Source organism: Lepidochelys kempii, chromosome 6 (assembly GCF_965140265.1).
Source record: "Lepidochelys kempii isolate rLepKem1 chromosome 6, rLepKem1.hap2, whole genome shotgun sequence".
Taxonomy (NCBI): domain Eukaryota; kingdom Metazoa; phylum Chordata; order Testudines; family Cheloniidae; genus Lepidochelys; species Lepidochelys kempii.
This window is the reverse complement of record NC_133261.1, coordinates 5,534,517-5,553,784: the sequence shown is the minus strand read 5'-3', so window position 1 is coordinate 5,553,784 and position 19,268 is coordinate 5,534,517. Positions and strand designations below refer to the sequence as shown.

The window sequence follows — 19,268 nt, the reverse complement described above, 5'->3', positions numbered from 1 at the left end:
CCTCTTGCTTCTAACGTATTTGTAGAATGTTTTCTTGTCACCCTTTATGTCTCTAGCTATGATCTGTTTTGTTCCTTGGCCTTTCTCGTTTTGTCCCTACATACTTGTGTTATTTATGTTCATCCTTTGTCGTAATTTGACCTAGTTTCCACTTTACGTACAACAATTTTTTGATTTTTAGATCATTGAGGATCTCCTGGTTAAGCCAGCATGGTCTCTGGCTATACTTCCTATCTTTCCTATGCAGTGGAATAGTTTGCTTTTAGGCCCTGTAGTGGGGCAACTGCCCCACTCCAGTAAAACAGGGGTTAAAAGCATCCCTGGAGAGGGCTGTGGCTGGGCTAGGCTGATTCGGGAAGCAGCCACAGCTGTGGCCAGCTCAATCAGGGTCCAGCTGGCCCTTATAAGAGGGCTTGGGGCCAGAAGTGAGAGGAGTATCACTCTAGCCCTGGAGGGAGAAGGGCTAGCTGCCTGGGAGCAATGTACCTGAAGTGGAGCAGTGCTGGGGAAGGGCAAAGGGAGCTGGGGAGCAGCAGCCTGGTAAATCCCCAGGCTGAGGCCTCGTTGAAGGCCTAAGAAAGGTACTGGGGAGGCAGAGGGACAGCCTGGGGATAGGCAAAGGCACCAGGTCCTACCCCCTTGCCAATGATGAGTAGCCATTACAGACTGCAGTCTGCTCCAGTGAGCAGGGGCTAGATGATGACTGGCAGTAGCCACTGAGGCAAGGTGGGTTTAGAGGGTTGGGGGTTCCCCTGGGAGGGGAGACCCAGAGTGTGGGGGTACAGCTAGGGGGCAGCACCCCAAGGTAAAAGGGCACCGAGGTCCAGGAGGGATATGGGGGCCCTAAGGCAGGCAAGACACCAGCCTGCAGAGGGGGCTCCCAGTGCTGAAGAGCTAACTTCCAAGATGACCAGCAGGAGGCGCTATGCCGGTGAGCCTTCGCCTTCCTACAGGCACATAATAATGTCTCTGAAAAACTGCCAACTCTTGAACTGTTTTTCCCTTTAGACTTGCTACCCAGGGATCTTACCTACCAACTCCCTGAATTTTCTTAAGTCAGCCTTCTTGAAAGGCAGCACCTTGCACAGACGCATTGAATGTTGCCTGACATTATCAAGCTCTTTCTGAAATTCCTCACAATCCACCCAAACAAAAGAATTCGGTGGCCTGGGCAAGTTTTCCTATCTCAAGTTTTTTAGACCATTATTCCAGGTCAATAATAAACACACAGAACACGACCAATCCTAGTGTTGCCACTCAGGGCCTCCCACTCTCCAGGTGATCATTAATTCCCACCTCTCCCCATCCAATTCTTACACCTCACATATGGGCTCTGTCTCTCTGCTGCTCCCAGCACTGGGCTCTTCTCCCCTCCTGCTGCTGCACTGAGGCTCTCCGGCCTCCCTCCTTTGGGTGGCTCAGGTCTCCCTTCCCACAGCTTGGCCTGGGGGCGATGGGGCAACAGGTCTCCTGGGGCAGGGATGCTGCAGGGGCTTGGGTGACCAGATGTCCCAATATTCAGGGCTTTTTCTTGTATAGGTGCCTATTACCCCACACACACTCTGTCCCGATTTTTCAAACTTGCTATTTGGGCACCCTAGCAGCCCCTGGGAGTTCCCCACCCCAGGGCAGAGGGGCCCAGCTGGGCTAATTGGGGGGAGCAGGGGGAAGCAGCAGTAGTTCCTGTAATCTGACCTTTCCCACACCCTCCCCCCACAAATCTCCCCATGGGTCTTCTACTAACCCCTCCAAATCCTCTCTGCTCCCCTGAATCCGCCTCCTGACACCCTCCCTCGCCCTGCACTTCCTGCCCTTCAGTCAGCCCCAAAAAGCCTTTTCCCCCTCCTGCCCCTCATGCCCCCTGAACTGCCACCTGCCGCCTCCTGCTTCCATCTCCTTCGCTTGCCCTTTGGACGGCACCCGCCCCATTCTGCTCCCTGCCCTGAAGCAAACAACCCCCCGCCCTTTGGCTTGATAACACCCCTCCCCTGCTCCAACCTCTGTGCCCCCAGCCCCAAACCGCATGGGGCTGGGAGGAGGAGAAAGTCCTTGCCTGCTAATAAAGCCAGTTTGTGCCCCACAGCCCTGCCTTGGGGAGGGAGGGGGTCAGCCTGAACTTCTCCCCCTCCCCAACACTGACCCCTGTAAACTGCCCCCGAACTTCCCCCTCCTCAACAATCCCCTCAACTCTGCCCCCCAAATCTACCCCGTGCCTGGACTCTGCCCCTCCCCCATCCTGGCCCCCTCCTCAGTCCCCCTAATGAGCCCTGTATGAACCCCCAACCCCCTCTGCTCCCCTGAACCCACCTCCTGACCCCTGCAGCCCCTCCTGCACCTCAGCCCCCCTGAACTGCCCCCTCCCTTCCCTAGTGACCCCCAGCTCCACAGGGTGACTCTGCTGTGTCGGTTTAACTGTCACCCCAGGACATGCCAAGCTCCCCTCCCCCCTTACAGCCACCTGGGCCCTCATTAGCCTCGGGGGTGGGAGCTAATTTGCACAGAGGATAATGGAGCAGCCAATCAGGGGCTGGCCTGGGTGCCGGGGGGACTATAAAGGGCTCCTCAGGGCTTGCAGACCCCTGGGCAGGGCTGTGGCTGTGCTGGGAGCCCGGGCTGCAGGGTCAGGGAGGGGTCTGGGCCCAGCCCCAGAGCAGGCAGGGGAAGCGGGAGGCTCTGGTGCTGCGCAGGGTGGGGCAAGAGCTGGGTACAAGAGGCCCCAGTCACTGCAGCTCCCCCTCTGTGGGGCTCCAGGGGAGAGGTCTGGAGCATTTGTCACACGCTTGGGATCCACCCTGTAAGGGAGGACAAACTGGGCTTCATTCATACCCCAGTCTCAGTCATAATGCTGGGGTAACAGCGGGGGCCCCTTTCATAAAACACCTCATTATTTTTAGCTCTTTGTTTCATGGGTTGCAAGCCTCCCACATTCTCATCCAGTGAAAGAGAGCCGTCCCCTCCTGCTGGCATCGACCCCCATCCTTCTGACTGAATCCAATGCACCACTAAAGACTAGGGACCAAATGGCTAGGCAGCAGTTCTGCGGAAAAGGGCCAAGGGGTTACAGTGGATGAGAAGCTGGATATGAGTCAGCAGTGTGCCCTTGTTGCCAAGAAGGCCAATGGCATTTTGGGATGTATAAGTAGGGGCATAGCGAGCAGATCGAGGGACGTGATCGTTCCCCTCTATTCGACATTGGTGAGGCCTCATCAGGAGTACTGTGTCCAGTTTTGGGCCCCACACTACAAGAAGGATGTGGAAAAATTGGAGAGAGTCCAGCGAAGGGCAACAAAAATGATTAGGGGCCTGGAACACATGAGTTATGAGGAGAGGCTGAGGGAGCTGGGATTGTTTAGTCTACAGAAGAGAAGAATGAGGGGGGATTTGATAGCTGCTTTCAACTACCTGAAAGGTGGATCCAAGGAGGATGGATCTAGACTATTCTCAGTGATAGCAGATGACAGGACAAGCAGTAATGGTCTCAAGTTGCAGTGGGGGAGGTTTAGGTTGGATATTAGGAAAAACTTTTTCACTCGGAGGGTGGTGAAACACTGGAATGCGTTCCCTTTGGAGGTGGTGGAATCTCCTTCCTTAGAAGTTTTTAAGGTCAGGCTTGACAAAGCCCTGGCTGGGATGATTGAATTGGGGATTGGTCCTGCTCTGGGCAGGGGGTTGGACTAGATGACCTCCAGAGGTCCCTTTCAACTCTGATATTCTATGATTCTCTTGCAGTGATTTCCCATAAACCCTGGGAAAAGCTGTTTGTCCACTCTGCCCAAAATACCTTCCTCTCCATATCCTGTTCCTGACTCATTTACTAAATTTAAATTGATTTACATTTCTGACAGCCTGAGATCTTGCTGTATATCAAGCAGAGCAGGCACTTTGTTGGGATCTCTAGATGCTGACAGAGCACAGAATAAAGACACATGGCTCAAACCCTGAACTCCTTACTTAGGATTTCAAATGGCAGTTGCCTCAGTAAGTTTTAGTGGGGGCTTGGCTACATTTTCAGGATTCCAAGCTCGAGGACACTAACCCATTCTAGTGCACTAAAACCAGAGTGTAGTCGTAGGGGCACAAGTGGCTAGGTGTAAACACCCATCCATGATGCTAGCCACATCCTCTGGCAGCTAGTCCCTCCTGCCACTCACACTGCTGCAGCAACGTTGTTTTTAGTGCCCAACCTGGATCAGAGCTAGTGTGTGTATCTCTACCTGAGCTGGGAATCAGACCCCCAGCTTGAAGTGTAGACGTACCCTAAGTAAAACTGTGTAAGTAGCTTAGGCTCTAGTCAATAATGACTTATTTAATGAAGGTGGGATATTGGTACCCTTCCCAGGATAGAGTCCCCCATCCTGTAAGTATGGCTTACATTCTTCATCAGCAAGGAGATGTGGAGAACTTTAACAGAACTGTGAAAGATAGACATGGGAAAAGGATACTTTACAAGTACGATGGCTTTGCTAATGAGGGCACAACAACTCCCATCAGCCCTCTCCCTACTGTACATCCCTTTACCCTGCCCAGGAACCTAAGTATTTAATCAGTTCCTGATGGGCTTATTCATTGATTCCAAGGCCAGAAGGGACAATTGTGATTGTCTAGTCTAGTCTGACCTTCTGTATAACACAGGCCAGAGAACTGCCCCATAATTCATAGAGCAGATTTTTTTTTAATGGCCAAACTTGAATTAAAAATGATCAGTGATAGAGAATCCACCATGACCCTTGGTAAATTGTTCCAGTGGCTAATTACCCTCACTGTCAAAAATGTACAACTTATTCCCAGTCTGAATTTGTGTAGCTTCAACTTCCATCCATTGGAGCGAGTTATACCATCTCTGCTAGAGAAAATATTTGTTCCCCATTTAGATACTTATAGACTGTAATCAAGTCACCCCTTCACCTTCTCTTTGTTAAGCTAAATCACTCTAAGGCATGTTTCAGAGTAGCAGCCGTGTTAGTCTATATTTGCAAAAAGAAAAGGAGTACTTGTGGCACCTTAGAGACTAACCAATTAATTTGAGCATAAGCTTTTGTGAGCTCCTTCAGGATAGGTTGTAGATCCTTGATAATGCGTTGGAGAGGTTTTAGTTGCGGGCTGAAGGTGATGGCTAGTGGCGTTCTGTTATTTTCTTTGTTAGGCCTGTCCTGTAGTAGGTGACTTCTGGGTACTCTTCTGGCTTGTCAATCTGTTTCTTCACTATCAAGCATTCTTACAACTACAATACCCACCTGCTGAACTAGCCATCACCTTCAGCCCCTACTAAAACCTCTCCAACGCATCATCAAGGATCTACAACCTATCCTGAGGGACGACCCATCACTCTCACAAATCTTGGGACACAGGCCAGTCCTTGCCTACAGACAGCCTCCCAACCTGAAGCGAATGCTCACCAGCAACCACATACCACACCACAGAACCACTAACCCGGGAACCTATCCTTGCAACAAAGCCCGTTGCCAACTGTGTCCACCTATCTATTCAGGGGACACCATCACAGGGCCTAATAACATCAGCCACACTATCAGAGGCTCGTTCACCTGCACATCCACCAATGTGATATATGCCATCATGTGCCAGCAATGGCCCTTTGTCGTGTACATTGGTCAAACTGGACAGTCTCTACGTAAAAGAATAAATGGACACAAATCAGATGTCAAGAATTATAACATTCATAAACCAGTCGGAGAACACTTCAATCTCTCTGGTCACGCGATTACAGACATGAAAGTTGCGATATTACAACAGAAAAACTTCAGAAACAGACTCCAACGAGAGACTGCTGAATTGGAATTAATTTGCAAATTGGATACAATTAACTTAGGCTTGAATAGAGACTGGGAGTGGTTGAGTCATCATAAAAAGTAACCTATTTCCCCTTGTTTATTCCTTCCTTCCTCCCCCCCCCCGCCCCCCGTTCCTCAGATGTTCTTGTTAAACCCTGGATTTGTGCTGGAAATGCCCCACCTTGATTATCATACACATTGTAAGGAGAGTGATCACTTTAGATAAGCTATTACCAGCAGGAGAGTGGGGTGGGGGGAGAGAAAACCTTTTGAAGTGATAAACACCCATTTTCTCATGGTCTGTGTGTATAAAAACATCCTCACTGTATTTTCCACTGTACACATCCGATGAAGTGAGCTGTAGCTCACAAAAGCTTATGCTCAAATAAATTGGTTAGTCTCTAAGGTGCCACAAGTACTCCTTTTCTCTCAGCAAAGGTAGGGATGGAGCCACCCACGAGCAGCCCTGACCACCCCTGCTTTGGTCCACAGTGTGTGAAAACCTACTAATAACATACACAGGTGAGTTCACAGCATGTCATGATCAACAGTAGCGAGGTCAGTGGCTGATCTAATCACATCAACACGAACCTTAATCCTCAGTTACTCTGAGGCTGTTTATAAATGTTTATATCTGACCGGCTGGTCCTGCTCTCTTCTGTCTAACATGGCTGGAAGTTTGCCAAGGGTTTCTTGGCTCCCATAGCCCAGCAGACAGAGAAGTGACAGCTGCAATGTCTATATTTAATATGTAACTCTCTGACGATGGATATTTGTATAAAAGATCTGGTGGGATCAAAATTTTAACTCCAACACAGCACTTGCTTCCAAGCTTTCTCCCTTGTGGGTGACTGGAGAGGAAGATTTTGTAACAGTTATAAGGGTTTATACCTTACTGCTTGTGATAATATTGCTTGTGAAGAAGCCCAACGACCTCCAATAAAAATATATAGCATAGGTGTTAGCTAGAGAGCAAATCTAAGTCCTACTCGTGTACCCCATTCCCCAGAGCAGGGCTAAGGCTCACTGGGCTGTACACTGCAGCCGGGAATGTGGGAGGGAGGCACTCGGGCTGTGCGGAACCTGATTCAAATAATAATGGAGATAAAAAGAAAATGACTGTAATATCACAAAATCGCTGCCCCTCAGACCTTCCTCCCTTCCTTCTCCCCTGCTCTGTCCTCCTCACTGCATCCTCCCTTCTCTTGTCTTTCTGTTTAGTTTCTCCCTTCCTAATTAAACCCAGCACCACCACTGCCAAAAAACACACATCCCACTGGCACTAACATGGGGTCTGCTGCCATCCCATTGATGGTTCTGTCTGAGAGTTATATCGCTTCCCCCTACCCTGTCTTTGTCTGGTCTATTTAGAATTGTTCCTCAGACTAGCACTGTCTGCCATCCTCTGTTTGTATAGTTTCCAGTACAATGGGGCCCCGATCTCGGTTGGTCACTAGGTACGACTGCAACACACATGACTGAAACTTCTTCCCCTTTGTTATTAATCTCAGTGATAAAAGAACAGGTCATTTGTTTCAAGACCCCAAGTTAAGGAGGACTCTCTACTGCATGGCATGATGGCATGTGACTAGAAATGTGGGGAACAAACACTCCCCACATCTCTTAGGTGTGTCAGTAGCATATAATTACAGATTGACTGTAGGGTTGCCAACCCTCTGGGGTTGCCAACCCTCCAGGATTGCCCTGGAGTCTCCAGGAATTAAAGATTAATCTTGAATTAAAGATATGTAACATGAGGAGTTTACCTCCAGGAATACATCTAACTAAAATTGGCAACCCTAGTGACTGACTAGGCTAATAAATGAGTCACCTCCCCAAGAGTGGAACTCTAACCTGATTGCTAATAACTGATCCAGGGCTGTGCCTGAGGGGAAAGGGAGTTATGTGATTGGCCTAGGTCTGGACTGAACCCACTCTGATAAACTCAGTTCAGTTTTGCCAGACACAATCTGATCATCACTGTTAATTACCAGCAGGAGAGTGAGTTTGTGTGTGTGTATGGGGGTGGGGGGGATGTGAGAAAACCTGGATTTGTGCAGGAAATAGCCCAACTTGTTTATCATGCACATTGTGTAAAGAGTTGTCACTTTGGATGGGCTATCACCAGCAGGAGAGTGAATTTGTGTGGGGGGGTGGAGGGTGAGAAAACCTGGATTTGTGCTGGAAATGGCCCACCTGATGATCACTTTAGATAAGCTATTACCAGGAGGACAGTGGGGTGGGAGGAGGTATTGTTTCATATTCTCTGTGTATATATAAAGTCTGCTGCAGTTTCCACGGTATGCATCCGATGAAGTGAGCTGTAGCTCACGAAAGCTCATGCTCAAATAAATTGGTTAGTCGCTAAGGTGCCACAAGTACTCCTTTTCTTTTTGCGAGTACAGACTAACACGGCTGTTACTCTGAAAACTGTTAATTCTGTAGACTTAGTCACAGCTCAGTAGTGACCTGGCCCTGCCATACCAGCATCCTGGCTTGGAGCACGTCCCTGGGAGCAGGGGGAGAGCAGAAAGATATCAGTGTCCCGAAACAGCTGCTCTTGCCCTGCCAGTGACACTCTCTGATGAAGGACAGTCTGAACCTGAGCTTAAACCCTTTCAGTTTCATCTTGGTTCACGACTGGATACAAATAGAGCCTGTGATGGTGCCAAGGGTCACAGGAGAGGGGGATGATGTGCGCTCTTTAGGGATGTGACTTCTTCTCTTCTGCCAATTTCCTGTAAACCCAGAGGGACACCAGCCAGCGGCTCTCCCCAAAATACTTCTTGAAATGTCTGACTTACTATAAGCGTCCACTGCATAATACAGACACTTCGTTGGGGGATGGGATCTCTTTAGATTCTCACACAGACTGTGAGGTAGATATTAGGCTGGCCAACCTAGGGAATTAGCTCTCGCCACTCAGGAGCACCCTCTGCAGGTGGTGTCTTGCCCATAATTACCTGCCCTTTTCCAAGCTCCACCACATTAGGCCCTGCATCCCTCCCAGACCATGGTGCACTTTCCTGGGGTACCGCCCTCTGGCGGTGCCCCACTCTCTGGGTGCTGCCCCTCCAGGGAACTGGCTACCCCTAATCCCACCACTCGCCTCAGTGACCCACTGCCGTTCTTCACCTAGCCCCTTCCCTCAGGGGCAAACTGCAGTCTGAACTGGCCACTCATCATCAGCAAGGGGGGTGGACCTGCTGCCTCTTCCTCCCCGGCTGCCCCTCCGCAGCTCTAATACCTCCTCCAGGCCCTGTATCAGGCCCTCAGCCTGGGAGTTGGTCAGGCCAGAGCTACCCTAGCTCCCCCTGACCTTCCCCAGCATTGCTCTGTCCAAGTACCTTTCCCTGTCTAGGCAGCCAGCCCCATCACCTCATTCAGTTTTCTCATTTATTTTTTCAACAGTCACCCTGTGCAGCCTCGTACATCCTGCCATATCAGTACCCCGACACAGGCCTGTGGATAAGGCTGATGTTGCAAACTTTATGTTCTGGGTTTAGTGTATGTGTCGAAGGGGGTCACACACTAGGTTGCTACTGTCGGGTGAACTTATTTCACACCCCAGAGGATCCTCACATCCGTCCATTCCCTCACATCCCTCGCACAAGCTTCCTGCATGCCACGCTCCCATGCCCCTCTATTTCAGGGGCTCTGTGTGCCCCCCAAAGTCCCTCCTCCTCCCATACTACACCCCCCCCCCGTTTTCCCCTCCAATGACAGCAGCTCTGTGTGACTCCCATTCCCCCCATACCAGGGGCTTTGTGTACCCCATTCCTCACTCCCCCTATTCCTCCCCCAATAGCAGGGGTTCTGAATGTGCTCCCATTCCCCTACCTCCCCCATTTTCCTTCACTCCCTCCATACCAGACTTCCCTAATCTTCCCCCCACCAGGAGCTCTGTGTGCCCCCCATTACTCCCTCCCTCTAAACCAGGGCCCCCCTTCACTCTCAGGCCAGCTCTGTCTGCCCCCCATTCCCAACTTCCCTCCATGCTAGGGGTGCTATGTGCCCCCTTCCCCCTATACCAGGTTCTCCTAATTTCATGCTGTCTGGAGTGGCTCACAACTGTGAGTGCCAATCTCAGGGCAGACTGTCAGAAAATAGGTCAGAGAGACCAACATGGTGGTGTGTTTTATAATTAGGGTGACCATATTTCCCTGTGCTGGATATGAACACCTCGTAAAATTACTAGTGAGTTCACTGGCAATCAATCAGAACTATGCAGTACAAACATTCAAATTAACATCAAGTTGACTGAGCCTCCATTAAAAAGAAATACTGCCTAGTTGGATTCTTTTTATTTACCTTCTTATCTTTAAGGCTTTAGGGTTCACATTTAGGGGTGTGTGACACCCCCACACACACCTTCCCACACCTGCAGGGTGAGGTGACACACACACATGCCCATACACCTCTCTCACACGGGTGTATGTGTGTGTGACTGACAGACTTGGCCCTTTCCCTGCCTGGTGCTCTTTGCCCTCCATGCCTTGCTGGGCCCCCGGGTCAGACCTGCCGCTCCTGGTACCTGGTGCCACATCTTACCAAGGCAACACATGGATGGGGGCACGCAGGCTCACATGCCTCCCCCCATTTCTGCAAGGGCTTATACCAAAATATGGCATGTGGCCACCAGCAGCCTTTTGGCACTGTGCAGGAGGGAAGGGCTAGGAGCTGCTTCCAGCCACAGAGGAGGAGTAGAGGGGAAGTGATGACCTGGCCCTTGTCTTTGCAGAGCTCATCTCATCTTGTTCCCCCCACCGTGGCTGGAAGCAGCTTGTCCCTTACTGCCCACACAGTATCATAAATTAGCTAAGACCTCCATGCTTCTGCTGGCCACCAACATAACCTAGATGCCTTCTGTCCCCCCCGGCTACAGCGTGGGAAGGAAGGGGTTAAGCCTTAAGAATGCACTGTGCACCAGGGCCCAGGTAACCTGATTGCAGAGGCTTCAGAGAACCCGGCCAGAGAGGTAGCTCAGCAGGGGAGGGTGCCTAGGGGACAGAGCAGCCCCACGCTCCTTGGGGGCTGGACCGCAGGGCAAAGAGGGCACTAAACCCCTGTCCAGGGGCTGCTGTGAAGCCTGCAGGGTCAGGTTGGGAACAGGCTGGAAATTGTTTCCCACCCCAGTCCAGAGCTTAGCGGCTTCCCCATGCATGCATTGCCCAGGGCTTTGGCACAGGCAGGGCTTGGCTCCTCCTGGCCAGTGTCCCGGGCTGGAGGCTCTTGGGCTTTCCCAGGGTGCTGGCCCAGCCAGAGGCAGTGGGGGAAGGAAGGAGTCTGCCGGCCATACTGTTAATAAGTGCAGGGCTCCAAACAGGAGCTGGTTCTCCGCACAGCGCTGGGAGTGGGATATGTCCTGCTGTGTGTTTGGGGGGGGGGGGTTGATATGGAGGAGCAGCAGGACTTGTGGGGGTGAAGGGGCAAAGCAGGGAGAGGACAGTGGGAGGAGGAGCATGTAAAGGGCCGATGGTGATATCTGATCTCTGGTCACACAATCTATCACATATCTATTCAGGGAACACCATCAAAGGGCCTAATAACATCAGCCACACTATCAGAGGCTCGTTCACCTGCACATCCACCAATGTGATATATGCCATCATGTGCCAGCAATGCCCCTCTGCCATGTCCATTGGTCAAACTGGACAGTCTCTACGTAAAAGAATAAATGGACACAAATCAGATGTCAAGAATTATAACATTCATAAACCAGTCGGAGAACACTTCAATCTCTGTGGTCACGCAATCACAGACATGAAGGTCGCTATCTTAACTGTCCAAAACTGGAAGATCGGAAATTCATGAAAAAACTCGTACAGATACAGACAGACATCATCTTCCTTTCCAAATGCAGACAGATGGACATCGTACCAAAAGGACTGAAGGTAAAAAATCCATTACAATCTACATACCACACAGACTATGCTGACAGCTTGTGCCACACGCTCTCAAAGAAACTGCAGAAGCACCTGATCAACATCCTCTACAGCAAACAGGGAAAGATTAAGAATGAGCTCTCAGAACTGGATACTCTCATAAAAAAACAACCCTCCACACAAACTTCCTCGTGGCTGGAATTTACAAAAACTAGACAAGCCATTTACAACACACACTTTGCTTCTCTACAAAAGAAAAAAGACACTAAACAATCTAAACTACTACATGCCACAAGGGGCCACAGCAATGGTTCCCTTAACCCACCCAGCAATATTGTTAATCTATCCAATTATACTCTTAGCCCAGCAGAAGAATCTGTCCTATCTCGGGGTCTCTCCTTCTGTCCCTCCACCCCCACGAACATGATACAGTTCTGCGGTGACCTAGAATCCTATTTTCAACGTCTCCGACTCAAGGAATATTTCCAACACACCTCTGAACAACATACTAATCCACAGAGACCTTCCTACCAACACTACAAAAAGAAGGATTCTAGGTGGACTCCTCCTGAAGGTCGAAACAAGAGACTGGACTTCTACATAGAGTGCTTCCGCTGACGTGCATGGGCTGAAATTGTTGAAAAGCAGCATCACTTGCCCCATAACCTCAGCTGTGCAGAACACAATGCCATCCACAGCCTCAGAAACAACTCTGACAGCATAATCAAAAAGGCTGACAAAGGAGGTGCTGTTGTCATCATGAATAGGTCAGAATATGAACAAGAGGCTGCCCGGCAGCTCTCTAACACCACTTTCTACGAGCCATTACCCTCTGATCCCACTGAGAGTTACCAAAAGAAACTACACCATTTGCTCAAGAAACTCCCTGAAAAAGCACAAGAACAAATCCGCACAGACACACCCCTGGAACCCCGACCAGGGCTATTCTATTTGCTACCCAAGATCCATAAACCTGGAAATACTGGATGCCCCATCATCTGAGGCATTGGCACCCTGACAGCAGGATTGTCTGGCTATGTAGACTCCCTCCTCAGGCCCTACGCTACCAGCACTCCCAGCTATCTTCGAGACACCACTGACTTCCTGAGGAAACTACAATCCATCGGTGATCTTGCTGAAAACACCATCCTGGCCACCATGGATGTAGAAGCCCTCTACACCAACATTACACACAAAGATGGACTACAAGCCGTCAGGAACATTATCCCCAATAATGTCACGGCCAACCTGGTGGCTGAACTTTGTGACTTTGTCCTCACACATAACTCTTTCACATTTGGGGACAATGTATACCTTCAGATCAGCGGCACTGCTATGGGTACCCGCATGGCCCCTCAGTATGCAAACATTTTTATGGCTGACTTAGAACAACGCTTCCTCAGCTCTCGTCCCCTATTGCCCCTACTCTACTTGCGCTATATTGATGACATCTTCATCATCTGGACCCATGGAAAAGTAGCCCTTGAGGAATTCCACCATGATTTCAACAATTTCCATCCCACCATCAACCTCAGCCTGGACCAGTCCACACAAGAGATCCACTTCCTGGACACTACGGTGCTAATAAGCGATGGTCACATAAACACCACCCTATACCGGAAACCTACTGACCGCTCCTACCTACATGCCTCCAGCTTTCACCCAGACCATACCACACGATCCATTGTCTACAGCCAAGCTCTACGATACAACTGTATTTGCTCCAAACCCTCAGACAGGGACAAAAACCTACAAGATCTCTATCAAGCATTCTTACAACTACAATACCCATCTGCTGAAGCGAAGAAACAAATTGACAGAGACAGAAGAGTACCCAGAATTCACCTACTACAGGACAGGCCCAATGAGGAAAACAACAGAACGCCACTAGCCATCATCTTCAGCCCCCAACTAAAACCTCTCCAACGCATCAGCAAGGATCTACAACCTATCCTGAGGGACGACCTATCACTCTCACAAATCTTGGGAGACAGGCCAGTCCTTGCCTACAGACAGCCCCCCAACCTGAGGCAAATACTCACCAGCAACCACACACCACACAACAGAACCACTAACCCAGGAACCTATCCTTGCAACAAAGCCCGTTGCCAACTGTGTCCACATATCTATTCAGGGGACACCATCATAGGGCCTAATCACATCAGCCACACTATCAGAGGCTCGTTTATCTGCACATCTACCAATGTGATATGTGCCATCATGTGCCAGCAATGCCCCTCTGCCATGTACATTGGCCAAACTGGACAGCCTCTAGGTAAAAGAATAAATGGACACAAATCAGATGTCAAGAATTATAACATTCAAAAACTGGTTGGAGAACACTTCAATCTCTCTGGTCACTCGATTACAGACCTAAAAGTGGCAAGTCTTCAACAGAACTAAGATGGAATATAAGCTGGCCCACCAGGGTTCCCCACCCTCCGCTGCTGGTAAAAGTTCCCGCCACTTGGTAGCTGGGTGGGACACGGGGGTGGGGAAATGCTCCCAGCACTGGCAGCTACTCCCCTGGTCAGGGTGGGTATTTTTGCAGCACTGGGAGAGCTCTTTCCCAGCGCTGGTGCTGCGACTACACAGCCACGTTAAAGCGTTGCCACGCTTGGTGGTGAAGACATCCCCTAAGTCCAGACAAGGGTGAGGGCACAGTGCCCCTCTTGCTTTGCCTTCATTCAGATGGGAGGCAGTAATTTAGGGCAGGCATCTAACAGGAGAAAATTAACAGAACCCCACGATGGCTCAGCTGTGCTGGCTGACACGTTCCGTGTGAGAGAGCAGAGAACCACATCTCCATCCATTCCCCTCCCACCTTCAGCCATGGACACACAGTCCTTTCCTCCAGCTCTCGACACAGCTCCAGGGATTTATGCCTCTTCTTCCTGCCCCTTGTCAAATTGAGAGAGAGGAAACTTGTCCCTGAAGCGGTTTCCAGAGCTCAGGTGCCAGTTCTGCTCCTCCGAGAGCTTCTCCTGCGGCTTGCGGGCAGGGATGTCCTGCTCTGAGGGGCCAGTGCTGATGGGACACCTCCCCAGCTGCAAAGGGAGGTTACTGGGGGGGCAAGGAGATGCCCTTCTGGCCTATGCTATGGAAGGACTGGGGGAGCAGGAATATCTGGGAGGACCATGGGAGAGAAGGAATGGTGGGGGCAGCTATAACCTCTGTAAATGCCCCCACCATTAATGTTATGCATCCTTAGTCAGGAGTTCTCTCCCTGATGATTGGCCCATGGTACAAGAGATCCTGAGTTCAGTCACTGGGGATCCCCGTCACTGATGATCTTTGTGAAAGGCAAAGGAGGCCTTTGCAGCTGAGCTAGGATCTGTGCTCTTTCTCCCTCCCCACCTACGACTGCAGTTTCTTCTTCTCTCCACCTCCTACAAGGAGGTCAAATATATCCCGTCCATTGATAGCCACCTTTGAAGTTCAGGTGTGGACAAAGCACCCTTTCAGTTAGGCTAAATATGGGAGCAATTAAATACCCCATGGTTTAGTGGGAGCAAAAACAACAGAACCCACCACCCAAGGCATGGACCAGCATGGCAAGGCCTGAGTAGTAGGTGAGACAAGCAGGCTGAGGAGAACCCTAGGACTGATTGCAAAAATGCAGGGGCTGGGGAATGGATTTATGTTGCAGATAACTATCGAAAGGAATAAGGAAGCCAGCAGAAACCCAGAGAAGCCTTGGTAATGTGGCTGTGGAGGAAGCCAAGAAAAAGCCCTTTGTTAGGGCACAGGACTGGCTACAAGCAAGTTTGCATTTCTACTGTGTTCAGGGAAACAGAACTGTGTGCACCTTCTTCTTAAGTAAACAAGATTGTACCAAGAAATATGGGACATTTATAATCAATTTCTCCTCTTAATGGAAACAACCTGGAGAGGCCCCAAATACTGCTAAGCACTTGGACCGAGAGGCAACCCTATAAAGAAATACAGTACACACAAAAAAATGCCTTTAGCTTGAACTGCACCACAAAACCTTAACTCTGAATTCATACTTCCCCCACACAAAAAGAATAGATCATGTATCTTCACGTTTCTAGAAAGCTCATGTTAATGTTGCTGATGTCACAGTTCAAGTTTGTGTTACAGTTGGAGGTAGTGGGCAGTAGCCTGTGGAATCGCCAGGTCCATCAATAGGAGTGATTAACACAATCTGTGGGTTTTAAGGCTTGATAGAGAAGCCTCCGAGTCTAAGGCCAGCCATGCTCTCTGGTTTATTTGGGCAGATCCTCTCAAGCCTGCTTGTGACACCCGTCACCCACAGGGCCACAGACCCCCCCCAGTTGAGAACCACTGTGGTAGAATAGATCCCTGTCAGCCGAAAGAGCTGAGGCTTTGTCTTCACTGCAGAGTTAACTTGAGTTTTCTACACTCAATTACTGGGCTTGAATCAGCCTCTCTCACATGAGAAGAGCCACACTGTGAATAAACAAAGGTCCTGCTGTGTCCAGACTGGCACTGCACTCACTCAGGTGGGGCACTCAGACTTTTAGGAGCTCATCCCAAGGCTCTTTGCCCAGCAGTGAGCTGAGCCACTCTATGGATTCTTCCCCAGTGGATGGTGGGAGAACTTGTCTGTCCTTTCTTGGGACACAGGGGGAAGAGTGGGAAGGCATTGGAGAATTAGAAGCACTCAAGTGCAGCTAGCTTGCATCCATACTACAGAAAGATCATGTTAGCTGGTGAGTTGTGCTAACTTAAGCTTTAGCCTGTGCCCCGAGGGGCCAGCTCACTTGAGTTATTAGCAGCACATCTTAAGGGTTTTTCTGTGTGGACAGGAGTCAAGTTAGGGCAATGCATAAGGTGTAGCTCAAGTTAACTCGGCATCTCCTTTTGAATCTGAGCAATATTATCTGCAGAATACAATGAAAATACTTCACTCTCACAAGCCCCATTCACACCTGGCAGTGCCAATCTCTTCTAACCATGTTCACTGCCACTACAGAACAAAGGGCGATAAGAGGACATTGTCTTGGGGAAGGTCTGTCTCCTCCGGCTCTCTGGTTTGTTGAAAGTCTAATTCCAACTCGGGATTTATGCCACCTTTCTCCCACAGCTTTGGGGCTCACAGAGTCTGTGATTCCTGATTTAATAACTCCATCAAGATAAACAGAAGAGAAATAAGTAATTTAATGACTAATTCTCTTCAATCACATCCTGTTTTGTATGTGTTTGTTTTATTCAATACACTGCACCTGCCGGCAGGGCCGGCCCACAACATTTTGGCACCTCAGGCATTAGGGTGACCAGATGTCCCAACTTTATAGGGCCAGTGCCGACTTTTGGGTCTTTTTCTTATATGGGTTCCTATTACCCCCCACCCCCTCTCCTGATTTTTCACATTTGCTGTCTGGTCACCCTATCAGGCGGGGAGCTCAAATGACACCCCCATGCCCCCTTGCTTGGGACAAAACTTTGAAAGGTCTCAATTCTGCCTTCTTTCTGTTCTACTCCGCCCATGGTACTGCTCTGCTACCTACCCCAATAAAGGAGAACTAACAACTTTAAATGCCTTGTTCAAAAATTGTCAGTACACTTTATTATGCAGACAAGAAAAGTTACATTTGCTGTTCAGGCATTTGAAAGTTAACACTGGCATTTTGATGTTTGAATAATCAAAGTGGTGCTTCCGTGCCTTCTTGGTTGCAGAGATTTGAACTGCTTCTGCTTCCTGAAGGTCCACAGTCTGGGCCAACTCATACTCTATTGAGATGGTTGCAAGGCCGACTAGCCTCTCCTAGGTCATTGTGGAGCATAGATGTGTTTTTACTAATTTCAGCTTGGAGAAGCTGTGTTCTCCACTGGCAGCTGTTACAGGAAGTGTTAGAAGTATGCACAGAGCAACAAAATAATTTGGAAAGATGGTGGTCATCTTATTTGTGCACGCATATTCCAGAACAGCCTTTGGAGTTGATCCTGTTGAATGTATCTGAAAAGGGCTTTCAGTTCATCACCTATATCACTTGCATCAATATCGCACATGTCATCATGTGTCAACAGGGTCTCTAGTGCCCTGCATTGCTGGTTTAGGTCTTCTTCAGGTACAGTGAGGAGTTTGGGAACATCCTACAACATCCCACATATGCTGCTGTGATCCTTGAGCTGCATGAAACATTCTGCAACTGATTGTATCGCACAGTCTAGCACCCGGTTAAAGAATTCAGCTTTGAATTGTTGTTTGGGGTCTCTTATGAGATTAGCCTGTGCCTCATATACAAAATGTCGTCTTCTTTGGTGACTCTTGTATTCTTGAATGGGTGGGGAAATAGCTTCAGTGTGAAGCTCCTCTACCCATTTCTGCGCACTCTTCAGAACGTTTTGAAATCCCTCATCTGGCCGGAAGGAGTGTAGGTGGCTGCAGCGGCAGAGGAGCCAGCCAACAGAGCTGGAGACAGGGGAGGTTGAGGGGGAGTTCTGCTGGAGGAGAAGGACTGAGGTGAGAAGGCAAAGGCAGACACAGAGACAGCAGTGGTGGTGACCCAAGCGGTGGGGGACACAATGAAAAACTCATGTTTTCTTCCACTGTTGCCCTCTTTAATGTTTTTAATGAAGTAAATACTCATGGGAACTGTGAGCTCATGGGAGAATTTAACTTCCCAGATATAGATTGGAGGACAAGTGCTAGTAATAATAATAGGGCTCAGATTTTAATAGATGTGATAGCTGATGAATTCCTTCATCAAGTAGTTGCTGAACCAACAACTGGGGATGTCATTTTAGATTTGGTTTTGGTAAGTTGTGAGAACCTCCTAGAAGAAATGGTTGTAGGGGACACCCTTGGTTCCAGTGATCATGAGCTAATTCACCTTAACCTGAAGGGAAGGATAACAAAAAATAAATCTGTGAGTAGGGTTTTTGATTTCAAAAGGGCTAACTTTAAAAAAATGAAGGACATTAGTTAGGGAAGTGGATTGGACTGAAGAACTTATGGATCTAAAGGCAGAGGAGGCCTGGGATTCCTGCAAGTCAAAGTTGCAGAAGCTGTCAGAAGCCTGCATCCCAAGAAAGGGGAAAAAATTCATAGGCAGGACTTGTAGACCAAGCTGGATAAGCAAGCATCTCAGAGAGCTGATTAGGACAAAGCAGAAAGTATACAGGGTGTGGAAGATGGGAGGGATCAGCAAGGAAAGCTACCTTATTGAGGTTAGAACATGTCGGGATAAAGTGAGAAAGGCTAAAAGCCATGTAGAGTTGGACCTTGCAAAGGGAATTAAAACAAATAGTAAAAGGTTCTATAGCCATATAAATAAGAAGAAAACAAAGAAAGAAGAAGTGGGACAGTTAAACACTGAGGACTGAATGGAAGTTAAGGATAATCATAGAATCATAGAATATCTAGGCATGGCCCAATATCTAAACAAGTACTTTGCCTTTGTCTTTAATGAGGCTAATGAGGATCTTAGGGTAATGGTTGCATGACAAATGGGAATGAGGCTATGGAGGTAGAGATTACCATATCCGAGGTAGAAGCCAAACTTGTACAGCTGAATGGGACTAAATGGGGGGCCCAGATAATCTTCATCCAAGAATATTAAAGGAATTGGCACATGAAATTGCAAGTCCATTAGCAAGAATGTTT

General features: G+C 49.1%; 1 pseudogene; it reads left to right on the top strand.

The window, feature by feature from the left end:
- The first annotated feature begins 906 nt into the window (after positions 1-906).
- The window catches only part of LOC140912725 (up-regulator of cell proliferation-like), an 87,812-nt pseudogene continuing 69,450 nt past the window's right edge, over positions 907-19,268 (top strand).